Below are 22710 nucleotides of genomic sequence, written 5' to 3' on the forward strand. Positions count from 1 at the left end.
TAGCTCGCACAGTAGTTACATGACTGAAAACAAAAGTGCTTGAAGTGTTGGCAGAAAGAAACTTCTGTGCCAGGAAACTCTCACTGACATCCCTGTGCATAAGCCCAAGAGGCAGGACTCCAGCTGCCAATGGAAAAGGGCTCCCAGCTCCTTTGCCACACAATCCATGGTGGCTGCAGCACTGGGCTGATCTGCACAACACTTTGCATTACAAGTGCAGATCACTCTGCATCACTGGCTCACACTGCAGCCAGGCCAGACTAATCTCTGGACACTTATCCACGCTGTGAGAAGGACCTCCCTGCACTTACCATGACATTAAAAGTGTTAAATTTTCTGTGCCAGAGTATTTAGGTTCCAGAATAATTTTATTGTTCTTTGTTGAATAATCTTTGTGATTTAAAAAAAAAAAAAAAAAAAAGAGGAAATAAAACCCCAAAAACTGGATTCCATTATTATTAGGAGTTGGGCTTGAGGTCCCTTCCAGCTCAGGACAGTCTCTGATTCTGTAATTACTGAAGTTTCCAGGCAAAACTGGTGTCAGTAAATGTGAAATGAACACTGGTGACAATCCCAGCATTGTATTGTATTGTATTGATACACCTAGGAAAGTTGTACTTTTTTTTCATGTGGCATAATTGACCTACAGCAAAATAAGTTTTCCCAATTTATTTATTATTACTATCCCATTGTCGTTTCGATTACAAGTTACTCTTTTTCCTCTGGTAGACAAAAAGATATTTTTTTTTAATACAAAATTGATCATATTTTCTTTGTATGATATGCGAACTCAGACGATCCAAAATTTCTTTGAAAATTCCTTAATTTATTGACCAAACATACACTTTACTTTTAGTGCTGAGTATTAAATACAGATATTTGTAGTTAAAATTCACATCTGAGGATGAAAAGCATAAAATAGTCAGTAAGTATTTAGGAACATATACACTCTTCAGAGCTATAATGCAACATATATTAATATATATTATATATATCATAACATATATATTACACAGTTGATCAGATCTTATTGAAAGGCAACTCTTACTAACTCATTATTCTTAAAAAGCCCTAACTAGTACCTTACTCCTCAGTCTTTAAAAGTACTGTTTCCAGAAAAAAAAAAATCTTTATTCCAGGTCCTTGCTTTACCAGAAGTTGACTCATGTATCAACATGAACCTACTGTTTTAAAAATAATGCTGTAGTGTGGAATTCAGCAGATACATAAAACCTGTTGAAGTCTGGCCACTTCCACGCCATAGCACAAGATTGCAAACAGCTTTTGCTGCCACACCTAAGCCAGACAATAACCCTTTGTTCAAAGACAAAGGGTTCAGAACACTAGGAGCATGTTGTCACAAAATATAAAACTTCCTCTATATGTAGTTCAGATTGATTAATAATTAGTTAATTATTAATAAGTTTTGGAATTTTTTTAAATATGCAGGCTTGGTTTTGCTCACACATGCTATTTTTTCCCCTACTCCTACACAGTTCAGTTAGACAATTCTCCAAAAATACAGGAGAAACAAATTTTGTTATTAATGCTTGACGTCAAAGATAGATGCAGAAGAAACTTTGTTAAGAGCACAAGTACATATGATTATACTTTTTATTATCAACTTAGAAGACAGGGGAATAAAACCCAAATCAACTTTGCTGCAGGCATGAGAGAGGGTGACTCCATCATTCAGATGAGAAAGCAAGTTATGAAAAAAGGAAGATGACACTTTAGAGAATTAGTTACAACCTCTCTTCCAAACCTAGGAAGAGAGATGTACATGCTTGTTTGTTTTTATTACATCTCTTAAAGGCTTCTTGGCTTTGTTTAGCTTCAGTTATCATGGTCTGTAAATACACAGGTCCCAAATTAGAGGACTTATAGATCATTTCACTTACTGCAGTTTCCCATTTCTGCCACAACCTCAGTGGTTTCCTGCAGCTAAGCCAAAAGGTCCCAGTTGTATGAAGACATTGCAGGAGGTATAGCCAGAGCCCCAGTAACCTCCCCACCCCATTGAGAGCACGGCTGCTCAGAAGCTGTTATGAAAAATTTCACTAGGCAAGCTCAGAGCTGACATAAACAGCAACTCACAAGTGAAGAGTGAACACAGCATCCATAACCAGTGGCTACCAGTGTCTGCACGGATCCAACCTCAGCTCATTATGGTTCCTGGATATCACCATCTGCCCACTGCCTACAGAAAACACTGGTGACTGCAGCCCAGCTTTGTTTCACTAAATCCATCAGCAGAATTGGGCACCAGCATTGACAGTTGCAGCAGAGAATACAAAGAGCAGGTAAGTAACCAAGTTTCAGTCACTAACAATGAAAACAAAAAAAGAATAAATGGAAGTCTGAATATTACAGATAAATTCACAACAAATTATTTGCAGTTGAATAATCCAACACTATCTACAAGCTCTAAGGGAGGTAGGAGGGGAGAAAGAAAAATCATACAGAACAAATAAGATTTCTTCATTTCCCTTAATTTATAAAGGAAAAGGATTTTAAAACTTTATTCTTATTTATGTACTCTCCTCATAATGCTCTATTGGATGCTCATGCTAAAGACAGGTTTAATCTACAGCCACATTCTTTTAATAGCAATTGTAGTTTATGTTCCAGGACAAGTGCCAGTAGCTAATGATCCTCCTCTTATTGATTCTGTCTTGATGGGATGAAAACTCATTTTCCTGGTCTTGACACAAAAAGCCCCTCTCTTGTATATTACAAATATATACCTATAAAATAATTTGGGTAGTGGAAAGCATTTAACAAGATCAGAGCATGAGTATGGCCATGCAAAATCCCCTTTAGACAAAGAAGTTTTGCAACCAATCGTTGTTGCTTTACTACTACTGTAGCTGCTTAAACACCTCTGGCTACAGGAATTCTGCAGGGAAGTATTTGTTCATGGAACAGTTCTGTTTTACTGTGGATTTGCTTTTAATAATCAAGTAATTTTCTGGAGTTAAAAAAAGGGAAACAGATAGTGCTACACATGTACAAATAAAACACACAAATGTAGTGGGCAAAAAAAATTGCTCAATATGATCACTCTGTCAGCCATGCTTTTTTTCTACCATTTTCTTACCATCAGTAGGAATTACCAGTTCAGAAGACAAGACAGAATACATTCAGGAAGTTCAAAACTCTCATATTCTGCTCAGAATTGGACATCACCCCTTGGGTACTCAGTCCAGGACACCAGTGATGAGTACATTTAAACCACAGGCCACAGAAGTGAAACAGATTACAAGCTCATAGAAAAAAAACATCTGATAGGAAGAATCTTCAGGGACACAGGATCCATTAGGTTTCAGCTTAGAGTGTGCCTCATTTAAGTAGCTGGACAAGTTATTTGAGACAACATGAAAAATCTACCTCCCCACCTGACAGAGAAGTGGGAACTCTGGATCCATCTAGCATTTTCCACTCGTAGTAGCAATGCTGGAATAGACAAAGATACCCAGTCTTCTAAAATCATAGTTAGCTTTGTCAAAGAGGTACTTAACAGAATCTTCAGGTGTTTTATTCTCCCACTATACATAAATTTTTGGTTATAACACACTCTGGAGTAACTGACACTTACCTAGGAGTCCCATTCTGCATAGCTGTTAGGGAACACACACAGTTCATCTCACTTTCCTTTTCATTATTAATTGTTAGACTTCTAACTCAAGGCTATCTTTATCTTACCCCAGTACCAATCTGATTAACAGATGCAAACCTTTCACCTTTCAATTGCACAGTAAATTTTCACTGCTTCATGAAACTGATTAATCCTGTCATAGCTTCACCCATAGATAACTTAAAACACGCATTCAGTACAGAACCAATTATCTTTGACCGATAAAGGAGGCATCCTTCCTTCTTCTTATTTCCTTTGGGTCATCCTTTTTGTTTTCTATCAAGTCCTCTTAGGTGAGGTTTTTTCACTGCAAGAACAGTGAAAAGTGAATTGTGAAACAGCACTATCAATCTCATGTTTTTAATATGTTAGTCTTGGATTAATACTCTACAGGATATGCTGGACAAGTACTGGAAGTCCTCAAAAGTAAAAAGTTGAGATAGTCTGTGAAATGTGCTAGAAGAGGCTAAATGAAAAGAAAAACAGGCTGAACATGGGTGGTTGTTTGGACAATCTGTTCCAGTCCCAAGCAACATTCACTCAGTGATTCTGTGATGGTCACAATAGCTATGCAGCACTCACCTGGGTCAGGTGGGATGAGGAATCACAATGACACTATAGAGGAGAAACGAAGCCAATGTCCAGCACTCTTCCCCTGAGTAATTAAATGCTTGTCTAAAAGACCACTTCAGAAATAGCAGACTGTCTGGAGAAAGGATTTTTGTTCTCTGTTCTGTTAAGCTGGTTTCCAAAAGAGAAATCAGCTTTGAATAAGTAATGCATACTCTGCAGTGTCTAGGGGTAAATGGCTATATTTACTTTAAACACATTTAAAACAAAAACATTAAAGAGTTACTAGGAAAGCAGGATACATTTTCTTTCACTACTGGATATCAAATGTCAGAAAGATCCTATGGAGCAAAAACAACAAAAACAAATTAAGACAAAAAAATTCTTCTAATGCCACTAAGAGCATAAAAATCTCAAGGTAAACTCAGATGATACTATAATATACAAGAGTTAAAGCATAAACATTTTCTGTTAGCCCTTTTTCCAAAAGACCACTTAAGCAAAAGCAAATTCTCATTTTTCCCTTTTCTTTTTTTCTTTGTAAAATACGTCTCAGTTTGGGGAAGTGGAAACTTTCAAATGCACAGATGTTTGTGATTGCATGCTAGCAGCCTGCTGGGAACCATTAATGGTGTAGAGAGTAAAGTTATTCAATCATCTATAAGTCAGTTTTCAAAAGTGTTGCACTCAGTCAAGGGGGTGATTAATGGTGTCCAGCAATGACACAGATTACCCCCTGCCCATGAAAGCTCTTTGATTTTAATGCAGTTAAGCTACTGAAGTAAACAAACCAATTTGGGTGTTCAATGAGCTCTTTGTCTCATTAAAAATTATTTGACTAGTGGTAAAAGAATATTGCATATGTCCCCAAACTCAATTTGGCATTCTGTAATCATAGCAGCAATTACATTTGCAAAAAAAAAAAAAAAAAAATTTTAGAAATTAACAGTAGTAGAAAATGGTAAATGGTCAACCTTTCATTAGGGACTTTCATTATGGATTTTGGTGCGTAACGCAATTAATATTTTATAATCACCACGGTACAGCAAGCAAGCTTCTGTACATTTCAAAGAGGCCAACAGCAACTACAGTCACTGGGCAAAAGTTTCAGCAAGTAGTTGCAAATTTGCTATTCAAAAGCAGACAGCACTCTACTCCTCCCAAGTAGGTTTCCTGCAAATTGCAGGTCCTTCATCCCTTGAGAACATCTGCTGCAGTTTGGTGTCCAGCTGAGCCTGGCATTTCATGTCAGGGCAAGTTTTCCTTCCCTCTCTTGTACAACCAAACTGATGAATACTAATGCAGCAAGTTGAATTATCAAAGCTGAGGCATTTTGTTTCTTTACTTAAATGTCAGGTGCCCCATAATAATAATAATAATTATGTCAGGTGTCACTGTTCTGGCAGTAAATTTGAATTCGCAATACCTGTGAGCATATGGCTACCTTTATGCTCTACACACATTTAGTGACAACTACCTCAGAAATCACAAGGAGAACCCAGGTACTTTGGCAAAGCTGAAGGCAAACCTCTGCCTGAGGAGTACTGGAGGGAGTAACCACTGTGGGCATGGCCTGATGACCACTTCAACTATTTTCAAAGTGGTGCAACAGGACAGTGCCCCAGAGCTATTTACAGTGCTAACAGCACCAGCTCTGTGTGAAGTCCCACACCAGTCCTGGCCCCTGACAGGCGCAGCGGCTGTGAGATGGCTTCTTGTGCCACACCACAGCCTCAGGTGCCACCTTACAGCACGGCTCACCCCACAGCCTCAACACTTCTACTGCTTAGAAGTGTTACTTTCTGTTATTCACAGAGTAGCAACATTAAAAAATTAGAAGACTTCATCTGAAGTGGAGCTGACAGCTTTGCTATCTTTGGTTTTAGAAAATGTCACTGGTCACGTATTTCAAAATACATCAAAGATTGCTTTCAAACCTTCAAACAGGTATCAGAGTCTCATTTTTCATCACAATCCTCCCAACAAATTGATACCAGCCTTCCGCGTCTATGTCTGAGAACAACGTATCTGTTTCCCACGCATCCTGATCAACCTCTTCACTCTGAACTCACTCCAAACCCATCTCCTAACACCCTGCTACTTCCTGACACTCCTCTCAAGCTTTCTTTTATCCTTCTCACACAATTTCTACTATTTAATCTACACAAAGCCACAGCACCGCAGCTTGATAGGAACTTGGTAAAACCTGCTTAAATTGAACAAAATGCAATGGATGGCAGGGAGAATTATTTTTTCTTTGGCAGTATGACACATTCAGCATTCAAAAAATACAGTAATAAAGATAGATTTCAGACCAGGACAAATAATACAGTTCACATATATCTGATGAGCATTTTAAGCTCCCAGTGTCTCATGGTACAGGACCTCTATGTAAAAGTGTTACTGTCTGGTAAATTTACAGAGGAGGGACAATCTATGAGATGAAAAGCACACAAAAGTGACAAAAAGAAACAAAGCTTAGCAAACAGTGTTAGTATTTTATTTTCTTTATCAAGACATAATCTGGGAGGGAGGAAGTTCCAGCCATGTCATCCTCAGAACAGATATAATCCATATCAAGAAGGCCAAAGTCTTTCTCCAATTGCTATTATTATACAGCATTAGAAAGCAGATTTTTGTCACCACTCCTAATTTTCACTCCAAAACATGGGAGAACTTATAGTACCCAGATTGTCAAAGTCAGTATGTAACAACTGGTCAGTATATAACATCCAGGTTACTTTATACCTTATTTCTAACATTCTCATATATCAATTTACTGCCTCCTCTGTTGTACTTAATATTCAAAGAAACTTGCAAGGTTCTAATTAAAAATAATCACATATTTCCAGCAAGATGTATCTGTGTGCAGCTTTAGTTCCAAATTCAAAGTGAAATATAAGAAAAATATGTTGAATTGCTAATGTATTAAAGAAGAGTTTACGTTTTTACAGTATGCTTCCTTTTTAGATTTTAAGCTTTGTGTCCTACTTTCTTGTCTATTAAAAGACTTCTTTGCTTTTTATTTTAAATTATCTTCTCTTTACCCTTTCTTCATTTCTTATTTGACAGGATATTATTACTCCTCATGGAGAATGGTCTTCGATAAATAAGACTACTTTAAAGGTGCATTTATTAGTCTCACTCATTTCCTCACCTGAAGCAGCTGCAATGCTATCTATCCTATTATTTTAAAGGAGCTTCATACGTAAATTAAACCTAAAGAATCAAAACCAGAGCATTAATTGTTACTGTAAAACTGAACTGAGCTATGCAAGGAAGCTACAGACACTGAAATGTAGAAATCTGTAGTCAGCATGGATTTCTGTATCACTTCCACTACAACTTTCTTATTTGACCTCTACCAAACATCCCTTAGTTTAATGCAAAGGACAAAGCAGAAAAGGTAGACAGGGTTGTTAAAGCTGTTCTTACCGCTAGCACATGCAGCTTCTTATAGCTTCATCTTGAATTATGTCTTCTCAGTCAAAAATCTTCTCCAGTCTGTAACCTGTCCACAAAAGTTGAGAAATTTCATTGTTTTCAATGTTTTGTAGAAAGTGGGCAAAGGTGATCTGACAGCATCAAGATAACATAAGAAGAGTGTTTAGAAGTCAATAAATGTCATTAATGATTTCTGTGTCTGATAGCTAAAATTGCAATTTTAGTTTTCTGACAGAGTGAGGAGCCTGCAAAGAACTTAGTAAGGCACTGATAAAGAAAAAAAGCACCCCACTGCTCAGTCAATAACCATGCTGAAATTATATAAGCAGAAATACATGTCATTTTCTGAAGACAGTCCAGGTGTTAATCATACAAGGAAATAGCTTAAGGCATAACTTGCTCTTCTCTCCCTCATAGTTTTTCTTTTTTAAATAAAAGCTTGTTTTTCTCCCAGCAATGTTTACATACAGCAAAGGCAGTGAGTTCTTACATCTCACATTTCAAATGTCATTCAAGCTGTTTGTCAATCTGTCCTAAAATGTCATATCATAAAGAACTAGTCACATTCTCTACTTCTCATGCAAGTCTCCAGTTGTCATCTAAACGAGATGGAGAACTTTCTTCTCCACATCTAAAGCATCTTTGTCTAAAATTAGTGTAAAAACTCACAACAATATGGGAATAATTTATTTCTGTGAAGCTTAAATCCTTCTTATAAAAAGAGATGAACCATCTAAGCCACACATGTGGTTGTTCAGAGAGATTAATCAAAAACACTTTTCCTTCACAGGGTGCATTTTCTGAGAAACACAGATGCTGAAGGGGAAGCAGAGTCCATGAAAAAGCTCAGCCTTCAAGAGTTTTCTTTTCACTAGCCCCCAACTAAGCCAGCACAACTGTTGGAGATGAAAAAAGCATTAAAATGGTCATATTCAAGGAAGGGGTAAAAGGTGCCGTTGCCTTTTTAGGGTTTTTTTCCTAAATCTTAGAACACAGAAGAATTTATAGAAGAACAATATTGGTTTCTCCAGTCTTCCTTTTTATAAAATCCTGGTTATCTTAAATGTGTTTCCCAACTGTTCATGTTGCTGTCTAGGCTAACACTAGAACAGCATGGGATTTTTTCTTTATCAGAGTATTAGAGGCTTATTAGTGCCCAATTTTTTAAATTATTTTTAAATAAGTTACTGAACTTGGATGTAATTAACCTATTTACCCATACAGCACCTTCCACTGTAGAAGTCTGGAAAGGTTTTACAGGCTTGTACATATTAGTTTCTCCCTTAGACAGGAGAAAGGCATTATAGGCACATATCTTTTTCAATCTGTTATTTATGTGCCTTTATAATAGGTATAATGCTTAGAAAATAACTACACCTTCATTAGATCTCATGACAGCACTCAGCTTTCCTAAAATTCATCCTGTACTGGATATTTGCTTAGATGGTTCTTTTTGCTGCTTGCACTTCCCCACATACATCAATTTCACTTGGAAAGTAAACCAAACCCCCAGAACTCATTTCTGCTTCTAGCTAATGCACTAAGTTTCATTGAGGCTGCTGCCCTTGCAACTCTTTCATGGCTGTAATATTTGCTCCTCCAAGGTGCAAATAAAAAGCAGAGATCCTTGTGACACCACACCACACTACAGACGCATTAATGCCAGGTTTATTTTGGTGGGCAAAAGCTTACTTTTCTTCCTGTTTTTTTTTTTTTTTTTACTTATTTTTCCTACAATAGCAAAGACTTGTAATTAAAAAAGCAAACTTGCTTAGGCCACTGGGTTTAGGTTTACTGAGCACTTCCATTTCCATAAAGACATGATGCATTTGCAATCACTTAAAATTTACCTTTATTAAACACTTTATATGTGTAGGGTTTTCCCTGTCAGCTATTTTTTTTTTTCCCTTATCACTGTTCTGAAGCCTGCCACTAGTCAACTATGGCAAATAAACAGAATAAGCTTCTGCTATGTATCTTTGGAGAAATTATACTTCTGTCATACCCACTGTACTCATTATGTCCCCTTCAATACACATGAATGGCTTTCTCTTTAGTCATGAATATTACACCTAAAAATCCAGCCTCTTCATCCCAGCATTACCTAAACTCTTACAAGTGAAAATAATGAAAATAACAGACATCATCTAAATGAAGAATGAATAATTTATTTTTTCACCCAAGAAGCTGTTGGAATACTCACAAGTATTCAATATAACAAGGAATTGCTGTAAAAAAAACCTGTGACCAATGCAAGAAAGATCTGCAGATGAATCTGAAAATGTGAAGCAGCAGTGTCTCACCTCACATACAGATAGTGTTAAAAAGTCAGAAGTCCATTTATAACCTCCAAAATATTAAGTAGTACACTCTGAATTTAAAAATTATGATCATATATAGTTAAAATATAAAATATAAAGGAAACCATCTTTTTCCTAGGTGTTTGTCCTCCAGGAGAATATTTACATACACAGAGTTCTGTCATCTCTCTCCCACACGCTGCCCACACACATGCAGTTATCTATAGAGAGAGTGAGAAACATATGCTCGTTTCCCTATCTGAAAACAAACACAGTAACTCACACCTGCACTCAGTAATTATGTCATAAGAAAATTCTGTCATGTTTCTACAAATCATTCCAGTGGGTTCTAAAGAAACCTGCTGCCCACAGTTATTAAAAATCCTATGTCCTGCATTTGTTCCAGAAACAGGAAGAAGAGGGCAGAATAATGGAAAGAAAAGGTCAGTACAGACTTTCCCCATATGACACTCATCAGAACCTACTGTAATTTGCATAAATATTCAAGTAATTAATCAAACCATAATACCCGAGCTCTGTTTCTTCTCAAGCTTTACATTCCCCTAATGCATGGGTAGAACTTTTCTTCAAGCTTATGTGGCCAAACTCTACTGGAATGCTACAAGCAAAAGAGAATAACGTGAAATAAATCACACTCAAACCTGCCAACTGGCTGTGTGTTTCTATGTATTATCAGAAAGAAGTCAGAATCTACTAATACTCCCAGCTGAAGTCAGCTGGAATTGTGCCACTGACTTCCATTCATGCAGAACCATGACACTAAACATCTCTGGCTAAGGCTTTGTTTTAATTCCTATGAAACACGTTTCACATTTTGATGCCATATAAAGAACCACAGCAATAGCAGTAAGGTAACCTAGCATAAAAACATATAATGTTTAAAATAAGTATGTTGAGACCTGCTTGAATAACCGAGGGTGCTGAGTACAACTTAGTGCTTGTGACCACCTGCAGAACTATATCTAGGATACAATGCTAAATTTAGATTTCTGGGTGAATGCCCACTGCAGGATATGCTATTTTTACTAAGTTATGTCTGTCCAATGGCACATATCCATTTCTGAAGTGGTACTGAAAGGCTAATAAAGTTTCCAGTTACCACTTGGCTCAAAACTGCAAATTACAAGTACTTTCACCAAACTGTTCTTCACATTCTGATTGATGTTACACAATAGAATGTACAAATAAAACCAAAACAAATACCTAAAAGCAGTATAACTAAAAAAGGTTGCCCTCCCCCGAACCCTCTCACTAAAACACAAAACAATAGTATTTTTTAATAATTATTGCAATTTTAATTTCAATGCACAGAGAAAAGATTCACAAGTAGCCTTTTCCTTCTAGGCAGACTCTTCCACATGTCAAAATAGAACCAAAAATGTAACAAAAAACCCATGCTGACATATGTGTTACTGTATTTCACATAATAACATGGATTTTGGAGACCACAGCTCATCAAGTTCCAATTTATACCTGTAAGCCATGAAGTACATTGAAAAAATCCAGATTTACATATGAAACATACGAATACAGAGATTTTTTTCCCAAAGAGATATTTTTAACAAGGTTATAGGGTCAGCAAGTTTGGAATGAGCTTTAGCAGTTTAAGATTTCTATCTTTCTACTTAAATGTACTTCTTCCTTCTCCTGCCATTTTTCAACAGGTAGAGTGAGAGTGTTCTGAGACATATCTTCCATTATGACAGATTTAATACATATTTAATAACAGAGATTTAAATATGGGCATGGTATTTGGCATGCATCCTGAAGCAAACCATAAACACGTCTGCCACTCTCCAGTGAGGACAACACAGTAGTTAGGGAGAAATGTCAGCCAGAAACAGTTACATGAAGCATAAACCCCCCTGAGAATGAAAAGGTCTTTATTTATTAAATCAAATGCAAATCTTTCATTCTAATATTTCTGATCTGTTTTTGTGGATTTTCTCAGGTATACTTAATTAAACCCACTCATCAACACCAACTTTGCTCAAAAGAGCAATTAATGAATATGGCACAGAAGCAGCTTAGCCCTGGAGGAGTCTCTGACATTTGTTTGTAGTGAAGACTGTTCATTAATTGCTCCCCACATTCTAAGCCTCTAAATGATATTTTTGACACAATACCACAACTCATTGTGACTTATTTCTCAAGCTAGAAACATCTGCACTACGTTAGGTTAATAAAACTACCTTTAAAGGTTTTCAAGAAGATATTTAAAGACACAAGGGAAAAAAGGAAAGTCTGGATGTGCTGACAGTGGAATAAAGAATCTGTATTGAATTTTTGCTATCATCTCAGAGTACACTTAGTATTATAGATAATTTAAGCAAATATTTTGTGTTCCGTACTCTCTACAATAAACAGAACTCAGGCAGAAGTCCACCATGATTTTCCAACCTATTTCAAGCATTAATACTTCACAGCTCTTCTGATGATCATAAGTTCTGAAACAAATGAGAAGATTGGCTTTTTGATTGCTTTGGTAAAAAACAGTACATTTTTTTTTTTCAGAAATAAAAAGGGGAGACTAAAGAGTCTGGGCTATGAAGCAGCCACATTAAACTACATACCTCTGTCCAAGATATAAAACAAAGTTGCTATCATGTCACACTGAGTGCATGCTTTAATTTATGTGATGGTTTTGCTGATCTCTTTTGGGTTCCACAAACCACGATGCATTTTATAAGTTTGAAAAATTAACTTCTTTATTTCCATAACACATATATAGGATCCACGTTAGACTCCTACTGCAAAGCAGATAATAATTCACAAAAGACACACAAAACAAATAAAAAACAAGGTACATGGAAGTTCATACCTGGAGAACAGCTGAAAGCCCTGTAGAGCCACAGACCTTCAAGATGCAAAAGAGAGCAGTGTCCACCCTCAGAGGTGGTGACATTAGTTCAATTAGCCTAACCCAGTTTTCCAACTTGGAATTTGGTTTCTGTAGTTCTTATTATATAGCAACTCCTCCTGCCTGCCAATTATTTATATTAACATGGCCATCAAGTTCCACACAGTTATGTGTGTGAGAAACTCTGTGCTAAGCACTCATTAGCTAACTGTATAGGTCTAAGCACTTAAGAAAAGCAGTGCAGCAGCAGTGGATATGGTTAGCTGGCACCCTGGTTTTTGATCCAGTCCAAAAGAGTCTGATGCTCTGCAGTCAGGGTAAGACTAAGAGGGTAACACTGTGACCCCAGGGGGGTGCCAGTGTGTAGTGCTGGAGAGAAGGAAAAAAGGCTTTCACAATTTTGCAGTTGTCCATCTGCTAGCTCCCACCACATTGTTCTCCTACGGCACACAGGCTCTGGTTTCCTCTGAAGCCTTCTATTCCCACTCACCCGTTATTTCTACCAGCTGTTTCTCCTCTCTTGCCCACCACCTACATCATTATCTTTGCTCTTTGGAAAAACCCCACCCACCTTCACACCAGCAGCTGCCCTTCTTTGTCCTAAGCTTCAGGACACAAAGCAGCAGGAAAAAAATGATAGCTCTGTGAGTGCCAGCAGGCTCCTGCCAGCCCAAGCCCCCTGCTTGCTCAGAGTTCAGTGACAGCAGTACACTCAGCCTGGGCTACAGGAATGCAGGAAAGGTGACCTGCATGTCTTGGATATGACAGCGCTAACAGGACATTTGGCAACCTCCCAATGGCAGCCTTTGGCTTGCTCACAGACACAATTTCCCCTGCTAGGACACCATCTTGGCTTTCTCCCTGCAGAGTGAAAGCAGAGAAGAGTAATTCCACCCAATTACAAAATTCACAACAGGTTATTACCATTGATGGATTAGGCAGAGAGGGATCAGCTAACTACACCAGCACTGCTAGAGAACTATTTGTTCATTAGTACATTAACACACATTTAACCCAGAAGCAGAATGCCCCAGCCTGCCTTACACCTTAAGCATTATCCTGCACAGGACAGATGTAGCTCTAGAAGAACTGAGCCAAAGAACTAAACAGTAAACAGATATTCTGATTTGCCTTTGCCTTAAAATGTACACACAGCAAAAAAGAACTCGGCAGAGTATAAGAGCTCATTTTATTATCATTCCTAATCTAAAATGAAGATAACAAATAGTGTAGAACTTTTATTTCCAATTTTTTTTATTAAGTAGTGCTAAATGTCAACCCTAAATATTCCACCCCTCTTCATTAACATTAAGCAACCTAATGTTTAACTAAGAGCCCTACAAAAGCAACATATTACTGCACATTTTCTGAATTACCATACTAGGACCAACTGATGCCACTTTCAGAACTACAGCTACAGTTTGAGGCAGCAGAACCTGAAGAATTTAGAAATTAAAACATAACAACTGCACCTAAATCTTACAGAACACAGACACTTAATCACAGCCTGTAGTAAGACCTGGCAAGATATATCATCAAATCAGGCAAACTATGGAGAAACATTTTCACTTACAAAGCCCTCATCAGCTTTCAGAAAAGTATATTAAAACCTAAAGTGTCTATGTACATTAGTGTTATCCAATTAGCCTGTCCACATCTCTGGTTCATCTAAATTAACATAACTTTATAATTTACAAAAATTCTTCTGATTCAATTATATTTTCTCAATCCAGTTAAATCACTTAATCACACCTGCCTTTAAAAGATCCCACAAATCATGAAACATTAATTCAAATGACATTTCTTTTATTAACGGTTTTCATTCTCCAGCAAAGGTTGTAGCTTTTATCCCTGCAGTCCAGCTTGCTAGAATAAAGTTAAGAAGTTTATGAAATTTGGATATTACACAATCAATATTTGATACCAATATTTCTTTGTTCTTCAAAGAGATGAGCTCTTCAGAGCTCAAAATAGAACTATCAACCATCAGAACAGTGTCCTGATCTCTGTTTCAATTCACTTTCTCTTCAGAACAATCTTGTGCACTAAACATTGGACTGGAGCTGATAAGTTCATCCCAGCAGAAAGGCCTCTCTGTCCTTCCACTACTACTTTGTGGGATAGTACAGCAGCAATTTGACTATATAAATGAAGATATTATTATCTAATATCTAGACTGTGCCACTGCTTGACAAACTAGAACGGACTGCAAAACTGTGGTGAATGCATGTGTGTAGAGAAGGAGAAAAAACACCTACCCCCAAGCAAGACCCTCTACAAATATGTGGAAGAACTGTAAGGTGAGGTTGATTTTGACAAATCATAGAGTAAACCAGGAAGCATTTGTAAATTCTCTTTGCAAGGAGTTCTTTAGAAAATTACAAGTATCACAGATACATTTTACTATTAATATGAATCTTTTAAAATATAGATAAGTTTAACTGTAAGGAGGGGACATTACTATGAACCAGTTATCTAACTAGAATAATTTTGGTCACTGAGCCCCATCCAGCAATTTCTACACAGAAATTATTGCTCAAATGAGGTATAGAAATTGCTCATTTAATTAATATACATTTGTCACACAGACTAAAGTAACTATCAATACTGTAGTTTTTTACTTCAGATATGTGTTATACTTCATTTTCCCTTGATGGGTCAGAACCTTGAGTGAACGGAGCATGCGACCTACAGGTTACAGGCAGCTGCCTGTAACAGAAATGCCAGAAAAGGCAATTAGCTTGTGTCTCCAGCTTGCTTTATGCCACACTACAGAAGACATCAGAATCATTAAATCATAGAATGATCAGGTTTGGAAGGGACTTTAAAAATCATAGAATCATTAAGATTGGAAAATACCTCCAAGGTAATTTACTCCAACCTTTGATGGAACACCCACCCCCTTGTCCACTAAACAGAGCACTAAGTGCTATATCTAGTCCCATCTTGAACACTTTCAAAAAATGTGACTCCACCTGGAGAGCCCATTCTGATGCTTAATCACCCTTTCAGTGAAGAAATTCTTCCTGATGTCTGACCTGAACTTCCCCTCGCCATCCTTAGGCCATTTCCTCTTGTCCCATTGCTAGTTGCCTGGGACAAAAGGCCAACCTCTTCCTTGCTACAACCCCCTTTCAGATAGATCACCTAGTCCCAAACCACCTGCCATGGCCAAGGAGCCTTCCACTAGACCAGGCTACTCAGAGCTTCGTCCAGACTGGTCTTGAAAACCTCCAGGGACTGGGAGTTCACAACCTCTCTGGGCAGTCACCATCCTCACTCACAATTAGAAAATTTCTTCCTAATATCTAATCTAAATCTGCTCTCCTTTAGCTTAAGGCTATTCCCTCTTGTCTAGTCACTACATGTCCTTGTAGAGGCCCTCTTCAGTTTTCTTGTAGGCCCCTTTTAGGTATTGTGAGGTGCCACATGGTCTCCCCAGAGCCTTCTCTTCTCCATGATGAACAGCTCCAACCCTCCTAGTCAGTCCTCACAGGAGAGGTGCTCCAGCTCTGCTCTCCTCTGGACTCATTTCAACAGGTCTGGAAACATTAGAAACTTGGCAAGAGTTAGCAGTAAATCTTTCAGGACTTACTGAAGTAGAACTTTGAGTAAAGAAGGTTTAAAGAAAACATAGTTCACAGATGATATTTAAATACAGAGTCTACAAATTTTTTTTTCACAGGACTGAAAGTATGAAAATATTATTGCCAGAAGTATGGGAAGTATCTTACCATTTCAATGATTCTGCATACTGACTTACATCCTTCACTTCCCATGATGAGCTACAGTGGAATGCACTGGGAGTGATCTTGCCAGACAAAACCAATTCCATCCATAGATGCCTTGGGGCAAAGATGCTATAATTCCATTCATTTTTGAGCACCTGGGTATACCCCAGAAAAACTGGATAATGGAAAATTGATGCAACAACTTTCTCTGTCAATGAATTCCTAGGACCACCATGCAAGTGTTGTCCAGAAAAATTGGATTCATTACCCAGTATGCAAAAAGCCAATAATTACACACTCAAGGGAGATATTGCTTATTTATTTTAGAGTTGCACAAGCCTGAGTGCTCAGTGATACTACACAAATCAAGCATGCCAACTTCCGAAACTTTTTACTATTTATATATTTTAGCAAACAAAGGAATTAGTTTTCATTGGCTACAAGTTACATAGTTCTCTTATTAATTAAGAGAATTGTCTTCTATTGGCAAATTATTATCTTGCTTCCCATGCTAATTAGTCCCATGCTCAGTGCTTCTCTTCTTTTGAGTCACAGGGTTTCTTGGGTCAGCTGTCTGTGAGTTTGTGGCCACAATCTGCCCCATCAGAATTACCCTTTGCCCAGACAGAGCTGATTTCAGCACAGATGCTGAGTTGGCTTTGTTGGATTCTTGGCAGTTCAGACGGAAGTCTTCGTGGCCCTTAAATTCTGCATTCTGTGTGTCCACTATCAATGGTGGACATCCTTCTTCCCTTAGGTCTGAGATCACGGCAGCATTTCCAGCCCAAAACCTCAACAAGGCAATTGTACCAACAAGTAATTTGTTCTTCTAACATCTGGGCATCACTTAGAGCTTGCTTGTTAGCTGCTCTCTGTTTCATGGATTACATCTCCCTTCTTGTTGATTAGGCTTAAAAGTATAGAAAGATCAAACATCAGTGAACATTCTTTTTTAAGAAAATTTTAAATATTCCACAGATTGCAACATAAAGACTACAGTTATAAGTCCAAATGCTGTTTACATGGCGAATCTTCAGAACAGCTGTGGCAAAAAGAAGCCAAATTAAACACTTCAGAAGCAACCACTAGTTTATATACCAGTTGTCATTGATAAAGCTGAAGAGATTGTCTTCTGCTCATCACTTTCTCCCTAGTCAGTAACCTGACAGAGCAATTCCAAATTCACAATTTCAGTCACAGTATGACATATAAACCTGAACAATATCATACTAAGTCTTGTTAACTCAAATCCTTACCACTCAGTCACAAAAGTAAGGCTCCTATAAGCACTCCAGTTCATACAACATTAATGTTTTTAGAACAAGTAATACAATTATGGAAGGAAAACCAGATGCTATTATAGAGCCAAAGGTTGAGGTTTTTTTCTCTTAGTAATGTTTTGGGATGAAAGGTGGCATTAAAGTACCTAAAAGACATCACAAATTATATTCAAGAACAGACAATTTTTTTGACAACTGATCATTCCAATTATCAACTATCTATTGATATTAATACAAACACAGAAACACTATTCTTTAAATGAAGATTGATTTGTAGAAAATAAGTTTTTATGTGGAAGCAAGAACATTCAACACGTGCAAAATCTCTTATAAAGGTTAGAAAGTTTCAGTCCCCAAATACTGAAGAAGGATACAAGGTACCCAGACATCATAAAGCAACACTTTTCACAATTTAGAAAGGGACAAGAGAAGAAAAGCAAACAATGTGGCAAGAAGCAAACTAAAGCTGTTAGTTAAAACAAGAAATCTCTAGATCCTCAGGTTTCATCTGTAATCAGGTTCTCTAGACTGGATTTACAGCTACAGATAAATCTTTGAAGTGTGTGCTGGGAACAGGCCTGGTGTCAACTGTTCCACTTATTTTGTATGCCCTTTCCAAAATTTTCAGTGTTGGCACTGTTAGAAATTTGGGGCTTATAAAAAAGTTGATGAGAGTACCAGGAAAAAAAAATCCCAAATCTCTTGTTTAAATTCTTTTTTAAGGGAAATGCTAAATTACAAAAATAAATAAACATATGCAATTATAAATCAGATTTGGTTTATACAGAGTTCACAGTAAATCTGAAAGGTAAGTTAAGCACATTATTTTTTCCTCACAAACAAATGGAGTTCCCTATATTTCCAGTCAAACAAGTCTTAAATTTCCTCCTTTTATATTAGTGATGTGCCTCCACAGCAAACTAATTATTTTTTTAGCCTTTTGGTAAGAAGAAACAATTACAAAACAGCAGCTCTACAAGTGAAGCTGAAGGACAAGCTTTCTCAAAAGTCATCCTATAAAAAGACTAACGTGTCCTTTTCCCAAGAGGCAGATAGCCATTGCCAACAATGAGTTCATAGGGGTACTCTAAGAAAAATAACATGCCTGCTCAAGTTATTTTAAGAGCACTTTATGATTGTGGGTTTGAGAGAAAAATATAAAGACTCAAGTTAAATATCAGAATTGTTTACCTCTATTTCAAGATTATTTTTCTTCAAAATTCGATACTGATCTCATTGGCCTTCAGATTAAATAAATTTGCAAAACAATCTCCCCTGACAATTATAGATAAGTGAGCAGAAATGGAATTTTCTAATCAAAGCTACTTCCAAACTCGCTTAAAGAAAGATTACTGGAGGAAAAAAAAATCAAGTTCCCCCACCCAGACCATTAATTTAGTTTAAAATAATAGACAACAGTGGTAAAAAGAACAGCAATTCAGCTCTAGAGACCAGATCTCTTTTTGCTGTTGTTGATAGTTACACCTTTTTTTTTTTTTTTTTTTTTTTTTTGCAACTGGCCATTAAAGGATGATGCCCAGGCTTCACTGGGTTGCCTTCTATATTAAAGATGCATCTAATGCTTAGGCAAAGAGTGACACTATGTGCTTAGGAAAGCAACAGAAGACAAGCTGGAAAATCCAGCAACTTTCTTGGACAATTCAAGAAAGTCTGTAAACTCTCTGACAACAGAATTACATCAATTAGACAGGTCTCCAGAGCCCAGGGTAGCAGCATTTTCAGACTTCTACTCATATACAACAAGAGAAGATTTTCTTTCCATACACCAACTTCACCTCTTGCATGTCTCAAGAACTGTACGCATGAACTCATGCTCCTGGCACATAAATGCAGAAGGGTTTTGTGGCTTTCTACTATCAATTCCAGCAGCATGTATCAGAACCCATTACCATTTTTCAGTAGAGTAAGGTCTGGCAGATAAGCTCTGGAAGACTGAACTTCAGTATTTAACAGGTTATTACCCTGAATTTCCTTGCTTCTGACACACTCAAGGGCAGTGCAATGAGGCATTGCCACTCAGGTACTGCACTCCTCTGGAGGCAACTTTAGACTGCTGGTGAAGACAGTCATAGAGCTGTGCCTCAGTCCATTTACAGTCTCCACAAGAGAGCTTGTTGCCTGTTATAAGGCTGATATTAAAAAAAAACAAAACTGTTTGGATGAACTCTAAAACACCGAGGCAAAATCCTCCACATTTCATTGTTATTTGCAGTACCAATCAGAATTTTATTCTGCACACACAATCCCCCTCTCCTTCCTCACCTGACAATAGCAACCACCTGCAGTTACACTGAGACCAGTGCCTGTGGGACCTTACTGGGATTGGTGGCCATGGGTACTTCAAAGGCCAAGTGTTAAGAGGATCAGTTCCATAATACTGTTTACACTGTGCTTCCACATGAATAGCTATGCTTGCACAACTGAAAGGACCCGGCAGGCAATGGTCTGACACAGTCCCAGAATTTCCAAGGAGGACAACAAACTACAACAACACTCTCTGATGGCACAGCATCCTCCATCTATATCTGCCTGCCTTCGGAAATCATGGCATACCATGGTGTTCCAGTCACAAAGAAAAGTTGTTAACAGTGGACAGGAATTAAGGGGATTCTCTGCTTGGTTGGGTTTTTCTGAAATATTTTATCAAGTGAGAGCCAGGACATGGATTTACAGGGTCAGAAAATGAGCACAACAGACAACAACAACAGTACAACATCATCTTTAGCAACTTCTGCATCAGAGTTACTGATGAGGATCATCAGAGTCATCAGGCTCTTGGCTACCCCAGGCTGATACACCTTGAAGAGCACTATCAGAAAACTATCCAAAGCTGAAATCCCATCTTTTGCCCTAAGCTTGGAGTCCCATTTTGCAGCAATGGATAATATAACATCTGACACTAGTAACAATTTTGTGTACATACTGTCTCCTAGATATTTCAGTATCATTACTTATGTTTAAAAAGCAACAAGGAAAAGCATGCACTGGAGCATGAGAAGGAGCTAGAATTTGGACTACACAATGTTTATATGACAAAAACTAAGAAAACAACCCTATATCGCTATTGCAAGTTCAGAATGAGAAAACAAGTGAGACCATCAAGAGAAGAGACCATCAGCAACTGAACTCATGTTAAGTAACGTAACAGCCCAAAGACTGTGTATAATTTCTTTCCAGTCTTCAGCTTTGACTATGAGTCAGTAAAGAAACCTTAAAACTCTTCCAGACACTATGCAACACACATAACCTGTATTCCTGTAATTGGCAAGGCCAGGAGTTTTTCTTCAAGTACTTGGTGATTTTCCTATCAACAGAAATTATTTCATCCCATACATTTTCTCCCACAAGAAGGTAATTTCAGCCATGCTCCCAGGGAGCCTTCCAAAACATTTGCCAATTAAAAAGTTTGTGTGTTTCCAGTGAAAGCAGGTCACTAAAATGACACAATGAAAAAACATGTACAAACAAACAGTGAAAGAAAAAGGCAACAGGAATTTCTGAAGAGACTGTATGCTGAAGAAAACACAGTGAAGAACAACTGCCTAAAAATTTTTAAAACTACAAACAAATACTATTCTCATGCCTTTGTAGAGTTCACCAGTAACAGAAATTACTGATTCAGCAATAAGATTACTGTGGGTCAGAAGAACAGGGCCTCAAATTATTAAAACATTCTCTCCCTAGCTACAGAGGCCTTATAGTTAACTTTATATTAAGCATAAGTCTAACATTTCAATAGTATTCTGGGCTTCAAACTAGTCTAGCAGTTCACAGAAGGACAATAGGACAAAAGACAGCAGCCCAATTTTGAAATTTGGACAGAGGTGGGGAAAAGAAGTGGGAAAATCATAGTACAGCCCATTTCTTCAGCACACCCAATTCCCATTATAAGCCAATCCTGCAGCCATCACAGGTGCTCTAATTTGTTCATCACATATATTTAGTAATGCCTAAGAATATATCCTAGTATGAGAGAGAGAGAGAGAAAAGTAAAAGTATGCATTTCGGTATTTTCAAAGTTATAATTTCTTTGAGCTTCTCCTAAACTAAACAAATACTGCAAAATGGGTGCATGTTGCTATTCATCTAGCAAGGGATTAAAAAAATCAGAATATTATTTGCCAGAGATTCAGAGCTGCTCAATCAACATCCCCTAAATGAAACTAATATCCACTACTGAGGTCGGTAACCATTAAAAGATTAACTAGTTCTATCAGAAATTAAGATCCAACAATTCTAAGGTATATTGGAGCTCAATGATATATCCTGATTTTAAAAAGTGAAGAAGGAATGAAAAGCTGTATTATACGTCTATCATGCAAGAAACTTCATAACAGATAAGCTAATTGAAGGTAAGTCTGGAAATTATAGCACAGCTAACAGCATTTAAACTTTCCGAACAAGTCATTCAAACTGTTGGCAAAGCCAAGATAATATTTGAAAAGATAAGTTTCAACAGTTAACTCAAGAGTTTCATTGCAAAGGTCTCAGTGCAGACTAAGTATCAAATCCCAGTCTTCTGCTACTACCATTGACAAACATCAGCTTTTTTGTGAGTTGCCTGACTTTCTAATGTATACTGGGACATCAGGAAATTTCTTCCAAAATCAATCTCCCCAAACAGACTAATTTTATTAATATATTTATATATGAAGATAAAGAGTTGATACTACGCAGCAGATAATTGGATTGCATCAAAGTACCCATGGGAAAACACAAATTTAAGAATAGATGCATGAAAATATCCACTAAATTACAAAAGATTTGAGTGCTTCATACTTTGGAATATACATACCAGCAAAAAACTAATTAGACTGAAGTTTGGGCATCTTTACCTTGGTATACA

At 37.4% G+C, this 22710-nt stretch overlaps 1 protein-coding gene across 7 annotated transcripts in view; it reads right to left on the reverse strand.

The window, feature by feature from the left end:
- The window catches only part of SEMA5A (semaphorin 5A), a 315656-nt gene that overhangs the window by 289511 nt on the left and 3435 nt on the right, over positions 1-22710 (reverse strand). For 5 of the 7 annotated variants that reach the window (XM_021546907.2, XM_021546909.2, XM_021546908.2 and 2 more), the window contains exon 2: positions 7643-7718. The exons of the other annotated variants lie outside the window; for them this stretch is intronic. The gene's annotated coding sequence lies outside the window, so the exon portion shown is untranslated. The remainder of the gene's footprint in view (positions 1-7642; positions 7719-22710) is intronic. 7 annotated transcript variants of the gene reach the window in all.

Source organism: Lonchura striata, chromosome 1, assembly GCF_046129695.1.
Source record: "Lonchura striata isolate bLonStr1 chromosome 1, bLonStr1.mat, whole genome shotgun sequence".
Taxonomy (NCBI): Eukaryota; Metazoa; Chordata; class Aves; order Passeriformes; family Estrildidae; genus Lonchura; species Lonchura striata.